We start from the raw sequence: 16058 nt of genomic DNA, 5'->3' as shown, positions 1-16058 counted from the left end.
CTCTAAATCTCAAATTCAAAATATGTCCCTCTGTGTTGGGTGGCGGTTTGAGTAGGAATTGTGGATCTTTATTTGTTGGAGAAGAAGATATGAGGATATAAATTGGGTCCGGGAGTTGTGCGTGTCATATAATTCTCATGATTATTTATCCTTGTTTTGCAAGTAATACGATTAATAATGTATTAGGATTTATAAAAATCACAGTTTTAATAGAATTAGGACTGCAACTGTCTTTCACCTTTTAACAAAAACTACAACAACAAAACCTTATTGATCCTTCTAAATCACAGTTTTCCTTTTTCTTTTGTTTGTAATTTTCTAGTTAGTAATTTTCTGTTTCGTTTTACAAAACCATTTAATTTATAAATAACATTAAAAGAGCGTGTGATCATTTTTGATCCCTCACCTCAGCCGAGTTGATAAATATCTTTAGCTCAATACGTAATTAAGATTGTTTGTTCAATTTATTGAAGCAAGCAACATTAGCGATAGGGTTTACGGTGTTTGAGTTTAATATCAAGTAAGAGTGCCATTTTTAGATTCTGAAACTCTAGAGCCATAGGAGAGTAGTCGTTGAGAATTTCCAAGATGCGAAAGCCCTATGCGACCTTGCCTCTGGGAAGCATGGTTGGAAAGTTGAAATTTTAATAAATGATGACAATTGTGGCAACGAAAGAAGAAGAAAGAAGTCTTAAGGCAAGCAGCATTAGCGACAGGGTTTAAGGTGCTTGTCTTAGGGCTTCTTCCTTCTCCTCTCGTTGCTAGAGTTGTCGTCATTTATTAAAACTTCAACTTTCCAATCATGCTCCCCAGAGGCAAGGTTGCAGAGGGCTTCTGCATCTCGGAAATTCTCAACGACAACTCTTCTATGGCTCTGGAGCTTCAGAATCAACCGTTTTGTTATTACTCAAGAGGCTTGTCACCTCTCTCTCCAATGGAGGGGAAAAACGATCAGTATAAATAGACAGCCATGAAATTCAATTTGGTTTTGGAGGGTAGAGATTGAGCTGGGACCGAACATACCCTTCTTAACTTGAAAGTCATGCAATTACAATGCCATTTTCTTGTCATGAACTTATCCTCGCAATGCAACTCGAATGATACCTTGCAAAAGACTTTTTTTATTGGGCTAATTAGGCATGCAATTACAAAGTGTCATGAACATATCCTCACAATGCAACCGACATGATAAAATTTCACAAATTTATCTATATATTCATAAACTTACGTGAAAAATACAATTAATATATATATATATATATATCCCACTAATATTAGGGAATCACAAAAGGACTTTCTTTTTATACTCTTAGCCTCTTAGGGCTCTTTTGGTGGGCTAGATAGGAATAGGCATGGATAGGTTAGGCTTTGTAGAACAAGACTTGTAATCTGTATAATAGGATAAGTTAGATAGTCCACTTTATTATAGATTCATAACTCATTATGTATAGTCTAGTTTATCTCACAGTTTAATATAATAAACAACGAAGTGAACTCAAGTCCATTTTAATTGGTCACAACATATGTTTCAACGGGCCCACCAAACAAGCCCTTGCATTCTTATCTGACCCTGCATGCTCACAAAAAGAGTGGATTCACTCCCTTAATGCAATATTTTTTTGCATATGGAATATGGAAATGGGTTTCTTTACTTATTTTTTGGGTTGATGATGGGAAGATGTTAAGATTAGAGAATGGGGATTTTCTCCGGATTTTCTTTGTGAGGATTTTAGGATCCTTATATTTTAGTTGTTCATAGTATATCGTGTAGTCAGCTTTCATTAGGTACTATTTGTGTTTAATTTTAAATAAAAAGTAACCGCACAATGTACGATAAACGGTTAGAATGTAAGGATCCTAAGATCTCCACAATTTGAATTTGAATAGAATCCAAATTTTTCTAGAATTAGGATTAGGGGTGGTCAATATTAATTGTTTTCTGAGTTAGAAATTCCTTTTATAAAAAGAAATTGCACACATCACACGTGTGAACGTATTATGTGTCACAATTCAATACATAACTCATGGCACACGCAGCAACCATAAAGAAAATACATCTCACTATCTCCAATTCCCACTATGTCACTAATCCAATCAATTTTCTTTTTATCTTACATCAAAAGGCATTTGTTTGACCAAACAATGTATTACATAACATCTTAGGAAGGCTGCAAACAAAAATAAAAAATAAAATATTTATCCAAAAAGAGTATGAAACGTTCCAAAATATTCCGGTTTTTTATATTTATTTACCAAAATTATGTTTTGCAATCAAGTTTTGTATTTTATTGTTAATTTTGAATGCACTTTGTTTATTGTTTTTATGTTAATCATACCCTTATATATTAAAAATGAAAAGCATATTTTACAAAATAAACTGGATTTATATATAAGCATATACAGTATATCAAATATTGAGAAATAACAATAAATTTGTAAGTACGAAAAAATTCGAGAATATTAAAAAACTTGTAAAGAAATGAATTTCTAAATCATGTTTCAAAATTTCTATGATTACTCGGAATTCGAATATTCTAAAACTTTTGAATTTGAAAATTGTGATTCGATCCGACTTAATTCTACAATTTAAAAAAAAAATAATTGAAAACGGTGTTTCCAATTCGTCCGTCTAACAATCATCCCTAACTAATTGAACACGATCAAACTACCCAATAACACAGTCAATTAACTTTCCAGAGGAGGTCGAAATGTCTGTGTGAGTCTTCCTGACCTCCAAAAAGATAGAGTGATGTTATTCCCACCCCAATGTCTTATCTTTTCACCCATCTTTTAATGAAATTTTATTACAAATTTGTCCATTTGTAGAAAAACTAATAAGGACATTAATTATCTTGTTTTGCTTACTTTTTTTTTTAAAAAAAAAAAAAAAAAAAAAAAAAGGTTGGCCGTGAGAGACTGATTTGTCGACCTTAAAACCTAACTCATATTTTCACCTCCTTTCATTCAAAGAAAGTAAAAAAATATCAACGGACTTAGAAGATGACCTTTTCATTAAACAGGTGGAAGTGACGCTTCCACGGAAGAAGTAGAAGATTATATTTCTATTGAAAAGGTAGAAGAGTAATTTGTGTGTAGGTCATTTGAATTTGTCCATCGTATTTTTAAATTTGTCGTTGTCGAATTCTTTTGAATTTGAATACCTTTGTCGTTTCCATTTGAATTTGTAGACCTTAGTGGTTTTCATTTAGATATTATTTGTTATATTTTTTAAGAGACAATTTTATAATTTCATATGTATGTATATATTAAAGGTTATTTTGGGAATAATAGTGGGTGGGGAAATAGCATTATAATTTTTTAACCTTTTATGGTGAATGGGATTATAACGCGGGTGGAAAATAAGACAATGTGGTGGGTCTAGTAGCTCTAAAATGATAAACTGTTGTGATAAAGCCACTAGCTAATCCCCTTTAGAAAAAAGAAAAAAATTACCTTTCTAGGGCTTGGAGCTCAACTCATCTATGCAGTACTAAGTGGTTGTTATAATGCATTACATACTCTAATGTTCATTTACCATAAATGTATCGTGTTTGCGTCGTATGAAATAATCCTAAACTTAAACCCAATTGTTAACCACCAATACCTATAATTTATCGTGCAAAATCTTATCGTTTTATTGTGTTGTATATTACTATCACTGTATCATATCAACTTCTGACATAGATGCATTCAATATACGAAAATCGAAATTCACTTTGAAATTTGAAAATTAATTTGGTACATGAAATAATTTACCAAACAAAGATTCAATAAAAAGTGACTACAAATACAACCAAAGGATAAATAATGTATGAGAACCAATACATCCTAAAATACACCTAGTATACAGTCAGAGGGAAGAAACAATGATAATACATATCTCATGCAACTGAAGCCAATAACACAACGAAGGAACAACAACAGTAGTGAGACTGGCTTTCTCGAAAATCAGCCGGCCTTCAGAGCAAAACTTACCAGGATATAGCTTCCGTATCTGTTCCGTAAAACAGGGTAAAAGCTAACGTTTATTTGAGCACGAACCATCTTGGCAATCTCATGACATGGTCCATTTTGATCTCTCCTCAGTAAGGATTCCACAGTAACTTTCGAGTCATTGCACGAGGGGCTAATCCAGGAATATCTGGAATGTTCTTGTTGTTTGGATGAACCAGCTGAAATTCAAGATTAAAAATAAAAAAACAAGTTAACCATATATCCACCCGGCAACATCAAACCATCTGAACTCTAGTTCCTAAACAGGAACTAAGTTTCCCAAAATCGTTTAAAATTTGGGAAAGTTACTGCACAAACTCTCGTTACTCACGTTATAAAGGTTCAAAGAAACAGAAGCGACAAATATTTCATGATCAAAGGCAAATTAGTTCATTGCCTGACTAGGTAACTAGGAAATTCAAAATCTGCTTGAATCTAGAATAATGATTAGTAGGAAATTATTTCAGAAGAATACTTGCAACCAAGTAGAGACGTTCAAGTACACCTTATCGCTTCACTACTTGCTTTCAGAAGCAATGACTATACTTCCACAACATATGATATTATTTAATATTTAGAAAAAGAAACTGCATTGAAGCGCTGAAAATGTTGTATGCAATTGAAGATCAGGAATAGATCTTCAGCATATAAAAAGCGAATAATCTGAGTGGCTTCAGCAGCAATAAAATGAAAATGATGAGGGTAAAATAACCATACTTCTCTAGCATCCATCAGGCTGCACTTTGTGTAACAAAATTAAGAACTCAATTATGTCGATGGAATTTAATACACTTTGGAAACAAAACTAGAAGCAAGCGTGTTTCGTACCTTCACAATAATGATGGCTACGACCCCAATGACAATCAAGACAAGTAATCCCATAATACATCTATCAGTTGCAACCTAACAGGAAATAAAATGGGAAAGAAAGAAAATCATAATGAGTAATAAAAGTAGCAAATATCATCAACATACGAAAAAAGCAAGTGGATAATTCAGAAATTGACCTGCCTACCAATTTCCTTGACCAGCTTAGAAGCTTTCTTGATTGAGAAATGAATAGAGTCCAGCTCGTTGACAATCCTGCTCATATGTTCAGTCTAAACATGAAAACAAAAAAATTAAAAAAAAATTTAGTTACCATGCCTCTGCAATTTTTCTAAGGAATATGATGAAATACAATTGAATACTAATTACTTGAGCCTTGAGAGCTTGTGTTGTCTCTGTTCCAACATTGATGGTTTCATGAACAACCTATTACAAACAGGAACACAAAGAAAAGTCATACTCGAATCATTTTTAACAACGGGTAAGAGCTTCCAATAATCAAATTGATATTTTCCAGATGCACCCACCTTTTTTGATCTCTCAATGGCTTGATCTATCTCATCCATCATTTGGCTTCCATTATCCATAAGTTGTTGATTCGTCATAGCTGTCAAACATATGGACTCTGGTTAACAAGTAACTCATGTAGAATATATGTTTAGTGTCTTTCAGGTAACACAACATGGCATGATTTGTTAGTTATTACATCAAGCAGAGTTTCTGAACGTTCAAGAAAATGCATCGATCGTTTTCAGCATTGCATCTAAACAAAATACTAGTGTCAGAATTATTACCTGAATGCATCTCTCATAGGAACTTCTCTAAACATTAATATGCATTTCTTTTTCTTTGTGATATCAAGTGTAACCTCTAACCCTATACCAATTCTTCGGTCCTTTGTAATTGATAGCCAGAGGCATATATCCATTATGCAGTCGCTGTTTTCAATCGTGAATTACTGCAATATAACTCATTCCATACTGGGTAGGAAATCGTTTGATGACACTTCTCACCATTTCTTAATGTTTTTAGTGAACATAGATTGACAAGTACTTTGATAGTGTCAAATTTACCTGTTGTAACTGATTTAATGAACATATCTGTACCAAAGGCACACCAAATGTTCCCCAAAGTCTTCTGCCGGCCCATCAAAGAGATCAATTTTCTTGTTTTCAAGGTTTGATGCATATCTGTACCAAAGGCACCCCAAATGTTTCTACAAATTATTATTAGAAAAAAGATATATCGTCAATTTAAAAAAAAAAAAAAAAAAAAAACATTGACCCAAGCATAAACCAGTACTTTGAGCATCCAATGGGACAATTCAAGAATAACAACAAAGCCTTTTTCAAGAATAATTAAAATAAATTATCTTCCTGTATTGTAAAATCAGGCTTCTTGTTCTATTAAAACTTAGAGAAAAGATTGCGTGACTACTGCCTTCCATAACAAGTTACACAGTGCACACATGCATCTCTGGTTAAAGTGTGCGTGTGTGTGTGTGAGTTGGGGGGGGGGGGGGGTGCGGTTGGTGGTGGGGTTGGGAGGGATAGGACGGAGACATGTTCATCACTACATCAGTCTGAAAAAATCCACGTTAAATACTTGGTAAATATGGGAACGTTGGATAATCATATGTGAAATAATAATTAAGACTCAGAAAACAACGTGTTTTCTAACTATTTCATTCATTCTCCAAATTGATATGTAATGAACCTATATATAAACGAAATATCATATATGTAAGCCTGGGATAATAGATGTAAAGTCAGATGGATACAATACAGTTCATCCACACAAAAATAACTAATATAATGTATACTTAGGAAATATCCAAAAAGGCAAATAAATTGGGTATTTCTGCTAAGAATCAATGAATGTAATTTCTTGCTGATGCTAACTTACTGTTTTTTCAGAGCCACATATGAATCCAACTCTTTGATCTGCACAAAAGTTCAAGCTATTAACACAAGTATAACGTGTTAAATACAATTAATATACACAAGAAGATAATTAAAACAAAGGAAATAGAAAACGAAAAACAAAAGTAAGCATAGCAGAGTCTGGAAATGAAATAAGGATTTAAAACATACCATTGACTGCTTTTTCTCATTCAGCATTCTACTGGTATTTGGGTCATTTATTCTCTCCATATTCTTGACTTCTCTATCCAATTCTTTGATAAGCCTGAAAACAACACAACATATAACCTTATTCACAGGACACCCAAATTGATGAGTGTCACATGTTGGATTTCAAACATCAGAAAGAAGTTCAATTGGATAACAGCAACTCTTACAGATGAAGGCCAGAGAATCTGAAGGCAGGAAACCCCATATACTGGCCAAAACAAATAAACTAAGCACAGATCCATAAGATTATAGCATTTGTTTCTCAAATGACATGTCAACACAAAGAATACATTAGTATATGGAATTTAAGGGTTTAGGTAACAGATACTATTGGGTAGAAAAGTTAAAAGGTAACCAAGAAAATCCAGAGGTCTACATAAAAGGAACAAGTACTGAATTAATATGCATATCTGGGCATAAGAAGCAAATAAGGTTCATTGCTGGTCACTTGGTCGGTGGTCACCAATCCCAAACATGACATTAGACAAGATATTTCCATCCCTTACATATAATGGAGCAGAATGCAACTAAATGTCAGCTTAGTTGCACTTTATCACATTTTCAGCATTAGTCACAAATTGTATAAATATTCCACTCCCGAGTATGCTATTTTTTGTTCGATACAAATTTTATTACCAAAAATGGATAAACAATCATAAAAAGACATTTAAAATGGAACAAACAAAATTTTCCTCCTGCCCTCCAAAATAATGGCATACCCCCAATCTGAAAAAGAAGAAACAGGAATTTTGCAAAATTCTGAAGGAACTGAAGCTCACAGTAACGATTAAAATTAACGGTTATCCCATAAGACCTCCGCATCTCCCTAATGCTATCACATATCGTCTAATTTATTACTGGCTACACCACCCAAAACACATCCATCACTCAACACCTCCGTAGGTCTAAACACTCTTCTTCCGTCCCCCAAATGCCTTGTGTTCACAATAGTGCCATGAAAGTTGCCGGAATTACGCAGCTTAAACAGCCTCCCAAAGGACCCAAACAATATCCACCCCCTATTTTATGGCAAAATAGTGCCATGAAAGTTTAGGGTATTAAGAAATAAAATTGTTATCCATGTATACTTCTATATACCTCAAGAAAAAACATTCAGGTAAACCTCTCTGAGTATTGAGCATCTTTCTATTCTTCAGAAACAACTTCTCAGTAAATAAATTCAATCACAAACCAAAAATAAAATAAAATAAAAAAGATCCTCTAAAAAGTTCCTTTCTTTATCATCATTTAGCTCATGAAAATAATTTGAGGAAAATCATTGATTCTAACTTCAATAAATTCAAGGGAGTTTTAACGAAAAGTTCACGGTACTATTTACTTTACCCTTTATTTTGTCCTTATTGTTAAAAGTAAAAGTTTTCAAGACATTTTCATTAGTTTTACTTAAATTCAAGTCAAATCAAACCCTTAAACGTGGAAAAGGCCAAGAATAAATTCCTACATTAAGATCTAATGGAGCGTAGTGTACTGAAACTCTTTTATTTCTTGGCCAACTACCCATTGCTTGATATTTAAGCTAATTCAATTGCATTACCTCCAATCACAATCAAGAACCCAATTTACCATTCAATAACTGTCAGCACAGAAATTCACCAACTTATGAAGAAAATTGAATTGAAAGTTAACCCACAGTAAGTGGACGATAAATAAAGAGGACAAAACTGTAAAAATAAAAATATAAAAAAAATAAAAACCTCTTACATTCTCGCATCTTGTCAGTGAGCTCTTCCAGCTGCCTACTCTGCCTATTCGAGTCCTTAATCTTCTCCAGTCTGAAACCCATTTCTGCCATATATCCAAACACTAGACTATTAGAGCCTGCAACTTTCAGGAACCACAAAATACTCAGAAATTCGATCCAAAGCAAAGCGAAACAGATGCTTACGACATTGCACGGAAGATATCGGCGATTTTTCCGTCGATCTCCGCCAGCTCTTCGCTGATTGCAGATAACGGATCCATCTATCCAACACAAAGCAATCAAATCAAATCCAATCCAATCCAATCCTTCAGATTATCACAAAGCTCACAGATCCTCAGAAATCTCCCAATCAAATCCAATCCGCTTCGAACCGCTAACCAAATCGAATCGAATCGAAACAAATGCTAATACAAAGAATCAAATCGCATCCAAAACAAATCGAATAAAAAAAATTAGAAATGCGCGATGGGATCCGCGGCAATGTGGGTTACGATGGGGACCGGAGGGTTGGATTGGAAGTGCGAACAGCGTCTCCCCGATCTGAGAAAACTCTTTTTTTTATAATACAAGGGGCTTCCTCCTCGTGATTTACAGAGACAAAACAAATTATTTGGAATTTTTATATATTTAATTTTTGCTTTTGGTGGGGGAGTCTGGAGAGAGAGAGAGAGAGAGAGGGAGGAGCGCGTTTAAAATTTGCGCCAAATCATTTGGCCGTTTTGAAACGCTTGTTGGTTCGTTAGGAAGGAGGTGGGTGGGACCCCTGTCCGGAAATATAAAACGCGTTTTTGTGCCGTTATATTGTTGTAGCCCGCCGGCGGTAGTTTTATACGCAGAAGTCGCAACGACATTACCCCAATGTTTTTCTTTCTCGGTTGGAACTTGGAGGGTTTGGTTTGGGTAGGGTTTGCTACAATTTTATTGATGCATGATACGATTCCTACAATATAGGAAAATCTCCTCTCTTTTTTCTCAAGAAGAAACGATAGTTGATTTATACATTGGTTGTATGACTAATAGGGCCAGTTGTGAGGTTTTGGGTGTCCAGTGCGAAAGCTCAAAATGTGCCCTTTTTTAATACGGAAACATATGTTTAACAAAATATTTAATGAGGGCTGGAACCCAATTGAAGCTGGGGGGCTAGGTCCTCACCCCTAAATTATATTACTTGAGAAAATATACAACCAGGAGGGACATAGTACTTAAACCCTGACAATCAAAAATACAATCATACATAACCATTGCTAGCAAAGCTCCTTGAAATTTCAACCTTTAAGAAATTGTCTTTTGACATTTTTGAAGCAAAATCATCAATTATATCATCATACTCCAAGTCTTCAATCTCATCATTTTCAATGCATAAGATCGCTAATCCATTTAGCATATCTTGAGTCATAGTGGTCCGCAAGTAAGATTTTAATAATTTCAATTTTGAAAAACTTCTTTCTATAGATGCCACGGTCACAGGTACAATTAACAGTACACGATAAGCAATCAAGACATTAGAACACATGTCAGTTTCTTTTACAAAGTTTGCTATTTCCATGGATGTCCAAGGGTTATTAGAGAGAAATGCTTCTTCAGGTAACATCATTTGCAACACCTGTAATTCAGAACATAAGTCGGCTCCATCTACATCCATGGTATTTCCATGTTTCAAATGTGCTTCAAGATTCATACAATTTTCTTTTAGTTGTTGATCATCCAATAAAATTAACTTCGGTGCATCAAACAAGAAGCTAAAAATAAATTCAAAAGCCTTTAACTATTCAAACCTGTGTTTCAGTTGAGAAAGAGCAATATCCACTATAACAAGAAAATAATTTGTTCTAAATGATTCTTCAGCATACTATTGTTCCCTCTCATTACCATCAACTTCATCATGATGTCTTTTGCTAGGTCTATGGCGTTTAGTTTGAAAAACATGATCAATTTCCGAATCAAGTCCAGTTTCTTTAGCATCACGCATGGCAGAAGCAAAACCAGTTTCTCTGTATTTTTCAAAAAAGGTAACAAGTGCTTCCAATGCCTTTACAACAACATCAAGACGCATGTCTTCAAATTGTAATTTTTTGCTCACCATGTTAATCTTCAACAAAATGTCATACCACATAACCAAACTTAATACAAAATCAAAACTGCAAAGTTCTCCTAATGCTAAACATTCTGTATCCTTACTCAATTGGGGATTCTCAGTAATTTCCACCAATGCAAACAAAGCATTTCTAACTTGGGATATTTGGGATTTAATTGCTTTAACACTTTCAATGTGACTTTCCCATCGAGTAGTTGACAATGACTTCAAAGTTAAACCATCAATATGTTCAAGCAAAATATTCCAACGCTATGTAGAGTTGGAAAACACCGTCTATATGCATTGACATGCTCCAAAAAAAGATTTTGCTTTAAGACATGAACTTGCCATATCACAAACTATTAAATTAAGACAATGAGAACCACATGACATGTAAAAGACTCTGGAATTTATGTCTAGCAATCTTTTCTGGACACCTTGGTGTTTCCCTCTCATGTTAGATCAATTATCATAACATTGTCCTATTACATTATCAATATCAAGATCAAGAGACTTTAGGACATCTTGCAACTAATTAAAAAGTTCTTGTCCTGATGTATCTTCCACACTTAAAAACTCCATGAAATACTCCATTATATTTATTGACCTACTTGACAAGTCAACACATCTCAAAATTAAAGTCATTTGTTCCACATGACTTGCATCAGGAGTACAATCAAGAATGACAGAAAAATTTTGGCTTCTTTTACTTTTTTAATGATTGCGGTTTTGACTTTTGAAGCTAAAGTAGCTATCAACTCATTTTGGATTTTATGACTCAAATAGTGGTGATGAATCTCTTTATTCTCAATAAGTCGAAAATGCTTTTGCATTATTGGATCAATCTCCGCAATTATTTCAAGTAAACCTAAGAAGTTGCCATTAGAGTCTTCATAAGGTCTTTCATTTGTTCTATGAAATGCTAAATTACGTATGGCAAGACATTTCACAACAGCAATAATTCTAAGCATCACTTATTTCCAATGATTTGTCTCCTTCTTGATTTGCATTTGAAATTCTTTATCAATTGTCTGATTTGTTGTCAATCTACTTTTCAACCCAACCCAAGTTCTCGAATTAGTGAGATGCTCTTTACTCTTTTCATGTTGGTCAAGCTTCATACCAAGATGTCTCCAATAACTCATTCCATATTTTGCTAACTCACTTTTTGAGGCAATTGTTTTAAACAATTTACAACAAAAACAAAAGACTTTATCCAACTCTTTTGAGTACACAAGCCATTTCCTATCATAAATTTTACCCGTTGGTAATTTTCAATCATAGTAGTGTGAGGAAAATTTTCTAGAGAGTTTGTCCTTAAGATAAGTGAGATTAGTTTCTCGAATTGGCCCCTTTTGTACAAGTAAGTCTCTCAATTCTGCACTAAGACCATCACAAACTCTTGGATCATAAATATTTAAATGGAAAATAGGTTCTGGAGATTCAATATTTTCCTCTACACTAATATGATCATCATCAACATTTAAATTCACATCACCACCATTTTCATGGTCTTGAGACTCATCACCAACATTTTCTTATAAATCACTACCATTTTCATGATCATGAGACTCCCCAACAACATTTTGTGGTTCTTCACCAACATCATTTTCTCTCAAATTTTCAACTGACTCATTTTTTGTAGAGAAAAATTTACTAAGAGATCCTCTTAAACTTTCGACAATTTCATTAACCTTTGCCTTTTTGTTCCTTTTCATATTACAAGAGAGTTGTTTCCTAAAAGACATGGCTTCGATAATTTGTTTGCAAAAATTACCTACACATGATATAACAAAAATTTCCTATCAAAATTATCATTCCAACACATTATATATTAATATATTATAAAAACACTAACACATAGTCAAACATATTATAAAAATTGAACCTAAAAATTGGGTTTGAAATGAAATCAAATAATTCAATTAGTCAAGAATTTAGTTCATCAACAACAACAATTCTATTGTCACATTCCGACCCGGGGCGAATCACTTCCCAGACCCGCTCCACCACCGTAACACGATATTGTCCGCTTTGGGCTTACCATTCCCTCACAGTTTTGTTTTTGGGAACTCACGAGCAACTTCCCAGTGGGTCACCCATCATAGGATTGCTTTAACCCCCTTCTCGCTTAACTTCGGAGTTCCTACAGAACTCGAAACTAGTGAGCTCCCAAAAGGCCTCGTGCTAGGTAGGGATGAGAATATACATATAAGGATCACTCCCCTGGACGATGTGGGATGTCATAATCCACCCCCTTAAGAGCCCGACGTCTTCGTCGGCACACCACGGCCAAGGTTAGGCTCTAATACCAAATTGTCACATCCCGGCCCGGGGCGGATCGCTTCCCGGGCTCGCTCCACCACTGTAACACGATATTGTCCGCTTTGGGCTTACCATTCCCTCACGGTTTTGTTTTTCGGAACTCACGAGCAACTTCCTAGTGGGTCACCCATCATGGGATTGCTCTAGCCCCCTTCTCGCTTAACTTCAGAGTTCCTACGGAACTCGAAGCCAGTGAGCTCCCAAAAGGCCTCGTGCTAGATAGGGATGAGAATATACATATAAGGATCACTCCCCTGAGCGATGTGAGATGTCACATCTATACATCAATTATCAATTTATTATATAATTCTATGTCACTTGCATTGCAAAATTTTGTATTAAATTATAAATTGATAATTCAAATTTTAAAAATTAGTTTACCTCAAAACTCAAAAGGGTTGGTGGTGAGTGAATGCACTTGTAGCCAATGCCAATGGTGAATGACCTGGCGCTGAGTTGAGGAGTGTGGAGGATTGCCTTGCGGCCATGCCTGTCTAGCTGCGTGCAGCAGCTTGCCCTTGCAGTTAAGAGAGTTGACTTGAGTTGCCAACTGAAGAGGAAACACCAAAACAATAAAGCTTGCAGCAACCAATGAATTGAGAGAAAGAAAAGGGAAAGTCAGGGGACAGCAGAAGGGAAGTGGGGGAAGTAGGGAACAAAGGAGGGGTGGGGAATCGAGAAAGGTTGGAAGTATTAGGGTTAATTGGGACCGAGTGGTCCCTTTTATGTTTTGTTTTGTATTTTTATTTTTCTATAATCTGCGGTTGGGCCATTTTGTTACCTCTTGGGCTCGCCTTTCAACCCTATTTGGGCTGTAAACATTTTTTTTTTTTTATACTTAGTTATTTGGGTTTTTTTATTTTGGTGCCCCCTTTATTTTGGGGCTCTGGACATCTGCCCATGTGGCACTGGGCCTGAGCCAGGCCTGATGACTAAGAAAAAATGTTTACATTAGATTCCATTTATCGTTCGCATTCCCATTAGGATTTTTCCTTCGTACTCGTAAATTTCAAATCAAGGATTCACCATCCCCACTCCCAATGGGTAACGACTTCCCTGCCCCGTCCCAATTTAATCTGCGGTGATAGGTACATACTATGTTTGCTTCATAGGAAGGATGGATGGTCTCAAACTATTTGTGTAGGGACATTGAGGCAAGTATGTAGGTGCTAATTATAGAGAATGAGTTCGTTGAACACAATCAAACGAGAGTAATTGCATGAAATTCTACATACATGTCAAGCAAGCAACTCTATAAGTTTGAATTATGCAAGTAATCATTTGACCTGAGATATCATAGTTGTCTTAGGGATACATTGCTGATCAATTGACAAAGAGACATGACCACATCCCATCTTTGATACGTTATACATATTATTGGAGTCACTGACTTATTCTCGAAGACATTTGAATGTTCAACATGGAATCCCTAACCCTCAGTAAGAGAGGCAGAATACTCCAAAATATGATTCAAAAATTTTCGACTAAAGTATCAAGTGTAATAAAGGAAGGCATTCCTATGCGTCTTAGTTGAATCATATAAGTCAGGATGATCAGACTAACGAATTGACATAAAGTATTCATTCTCTAGTAATTTGATTGGAAGTATTGACTTAGAGAATGATTGAGTTACATTGTAATTCCAACTGAATAGATTCTCCAAAAAATACTACATTTGCATGAGTAGCCCATGACACGTGATTAAACGTCGCTCATAGCTTATGGGAGCCCCTTGATCATTAATCTTGCAATCATCAATGTAAAGGAGAATAAAGTAGACTTCAATTCACTATGTGATTATACAAAGTAGTAACTACGTCACTGCCTCGCTAATTAGAACTTAAATCGACCATACACTAATACGCTTTGTATAATGAGATAATTAAAGAATGATGAAATTAATTAAGTAGATTAATTAAGTCATATGACTAATAAGAAAGTCCAAATTAATCATACAAGCGATAAAACTTCACTTTTGGGCTTAAAAGTAGTTTGGGTTCTATCAGGCCCATTGGGCCTAAACCAATTGGCCTTTTAATATAGGCATAAGATGACTTAAAGTGAGAAAGGCCCAAAGCGAAGCCTAATCCGTGTATAGCCGATTCTAGTGTGCTAGAGTGGGAGGGAGAAAGTCACAAATGTTTGACCTCTCTTTCGCTATAAAAAGGGAATACTAAGGGATTTCTGAGTGAGGGTTTTTTGTGTGCATTTCATACAACAAAGAAGATAATCCACCTCTCTCCCTACACACAAGGTCGGCCACCTTACAGAGAAGATATTAGTCTCTTATTTTCTTGTTTGTTATTTCTAGCATATATCTCACTACACTAGTTGGTGTGGATATTTAGAGGCTATCTACTTTGGTAGCTTAAGGGGATCCAAGAAGATTCAAGGTGGAGGAAGTTAGGAGAATGAGTTCAGGGAGCAAAGAAGTTAGTGAAACTCTTGGATTGGATTGAAGTCTAGATCCAAATCGTTCTCTTTGTTCCACAATACAATTATTTATCGCACCAAAACTACATATATGCTTCTTGAAGGGGTTTTGCACGAATATAGCTTTGATTTATTTTTCTATTTCTGATTATTTTGATTGTACATGAATGCTAGGCACTAGAAATCTCATGTAGAATCTCCATATTTCTTTTCAAGTGCTATCAAGAGTCAAAGGTTTATGTTTTAATGTGTCCTTTCTAATTTTGTACATGTTGAGTCTCATATCGGCTATACAAAAAGAGAATAATAGTTTAAATATCCTAATCCTACTCCAACTAACACCGAGATCTTTTGTGATAAAACACCACACCTAACGGACTGTGCAAGTGGTAATTACTAAGTTGGAGACAATATCAGTGTTGTTGGAAATCAAAAATATTTTAGCCTCACCTCATTAGGCGACAAAAATATTTTAGCCTCGCCTCATTAGGCGACAAAAATATCTTAACCAAATTCGATGATTCCAAAACTAACTTGAAGCTAGAAATGT

The 16058-nt window shown here is 35.0% G+C and overlaps 1 pseudogene; it reads right to left on the bottom strand.

Moving 5' to 3' along the window:
- Window positions 1–3751: 3751 nt before the first annotated feature.
- On the bottom strand, window positions 3752–9361 carry LOC103966902 (annotated as a pseudogene).
- Window positions 9362–16058: the final 6697 nt, after the last annotated feature.

The sequence above is a fragment of a genome, unplaced genomic scaffold (genome assembly GCF_019419815.1).
Source record: "Pyrus x bretschneideri cultivar Hongxiangsu unplaced genomic scaffold, Pyrus_bretschneideri_v1 Contig14, whole genome shotgun sequence".
In the NCBI taxonomy this organism is placed as follows: Eukaryota; Viridiplantae; Streptophyta; class Magnoliopsida; order Rosales; family Rosaceae; genus Pyrus; species Pyrus x bretschneideri.
The sequence above is the reverse complement of the archived record's forward strand: the minus strand, read 5'-3'. Positions and strand labels throughout refer to the sequence as shown.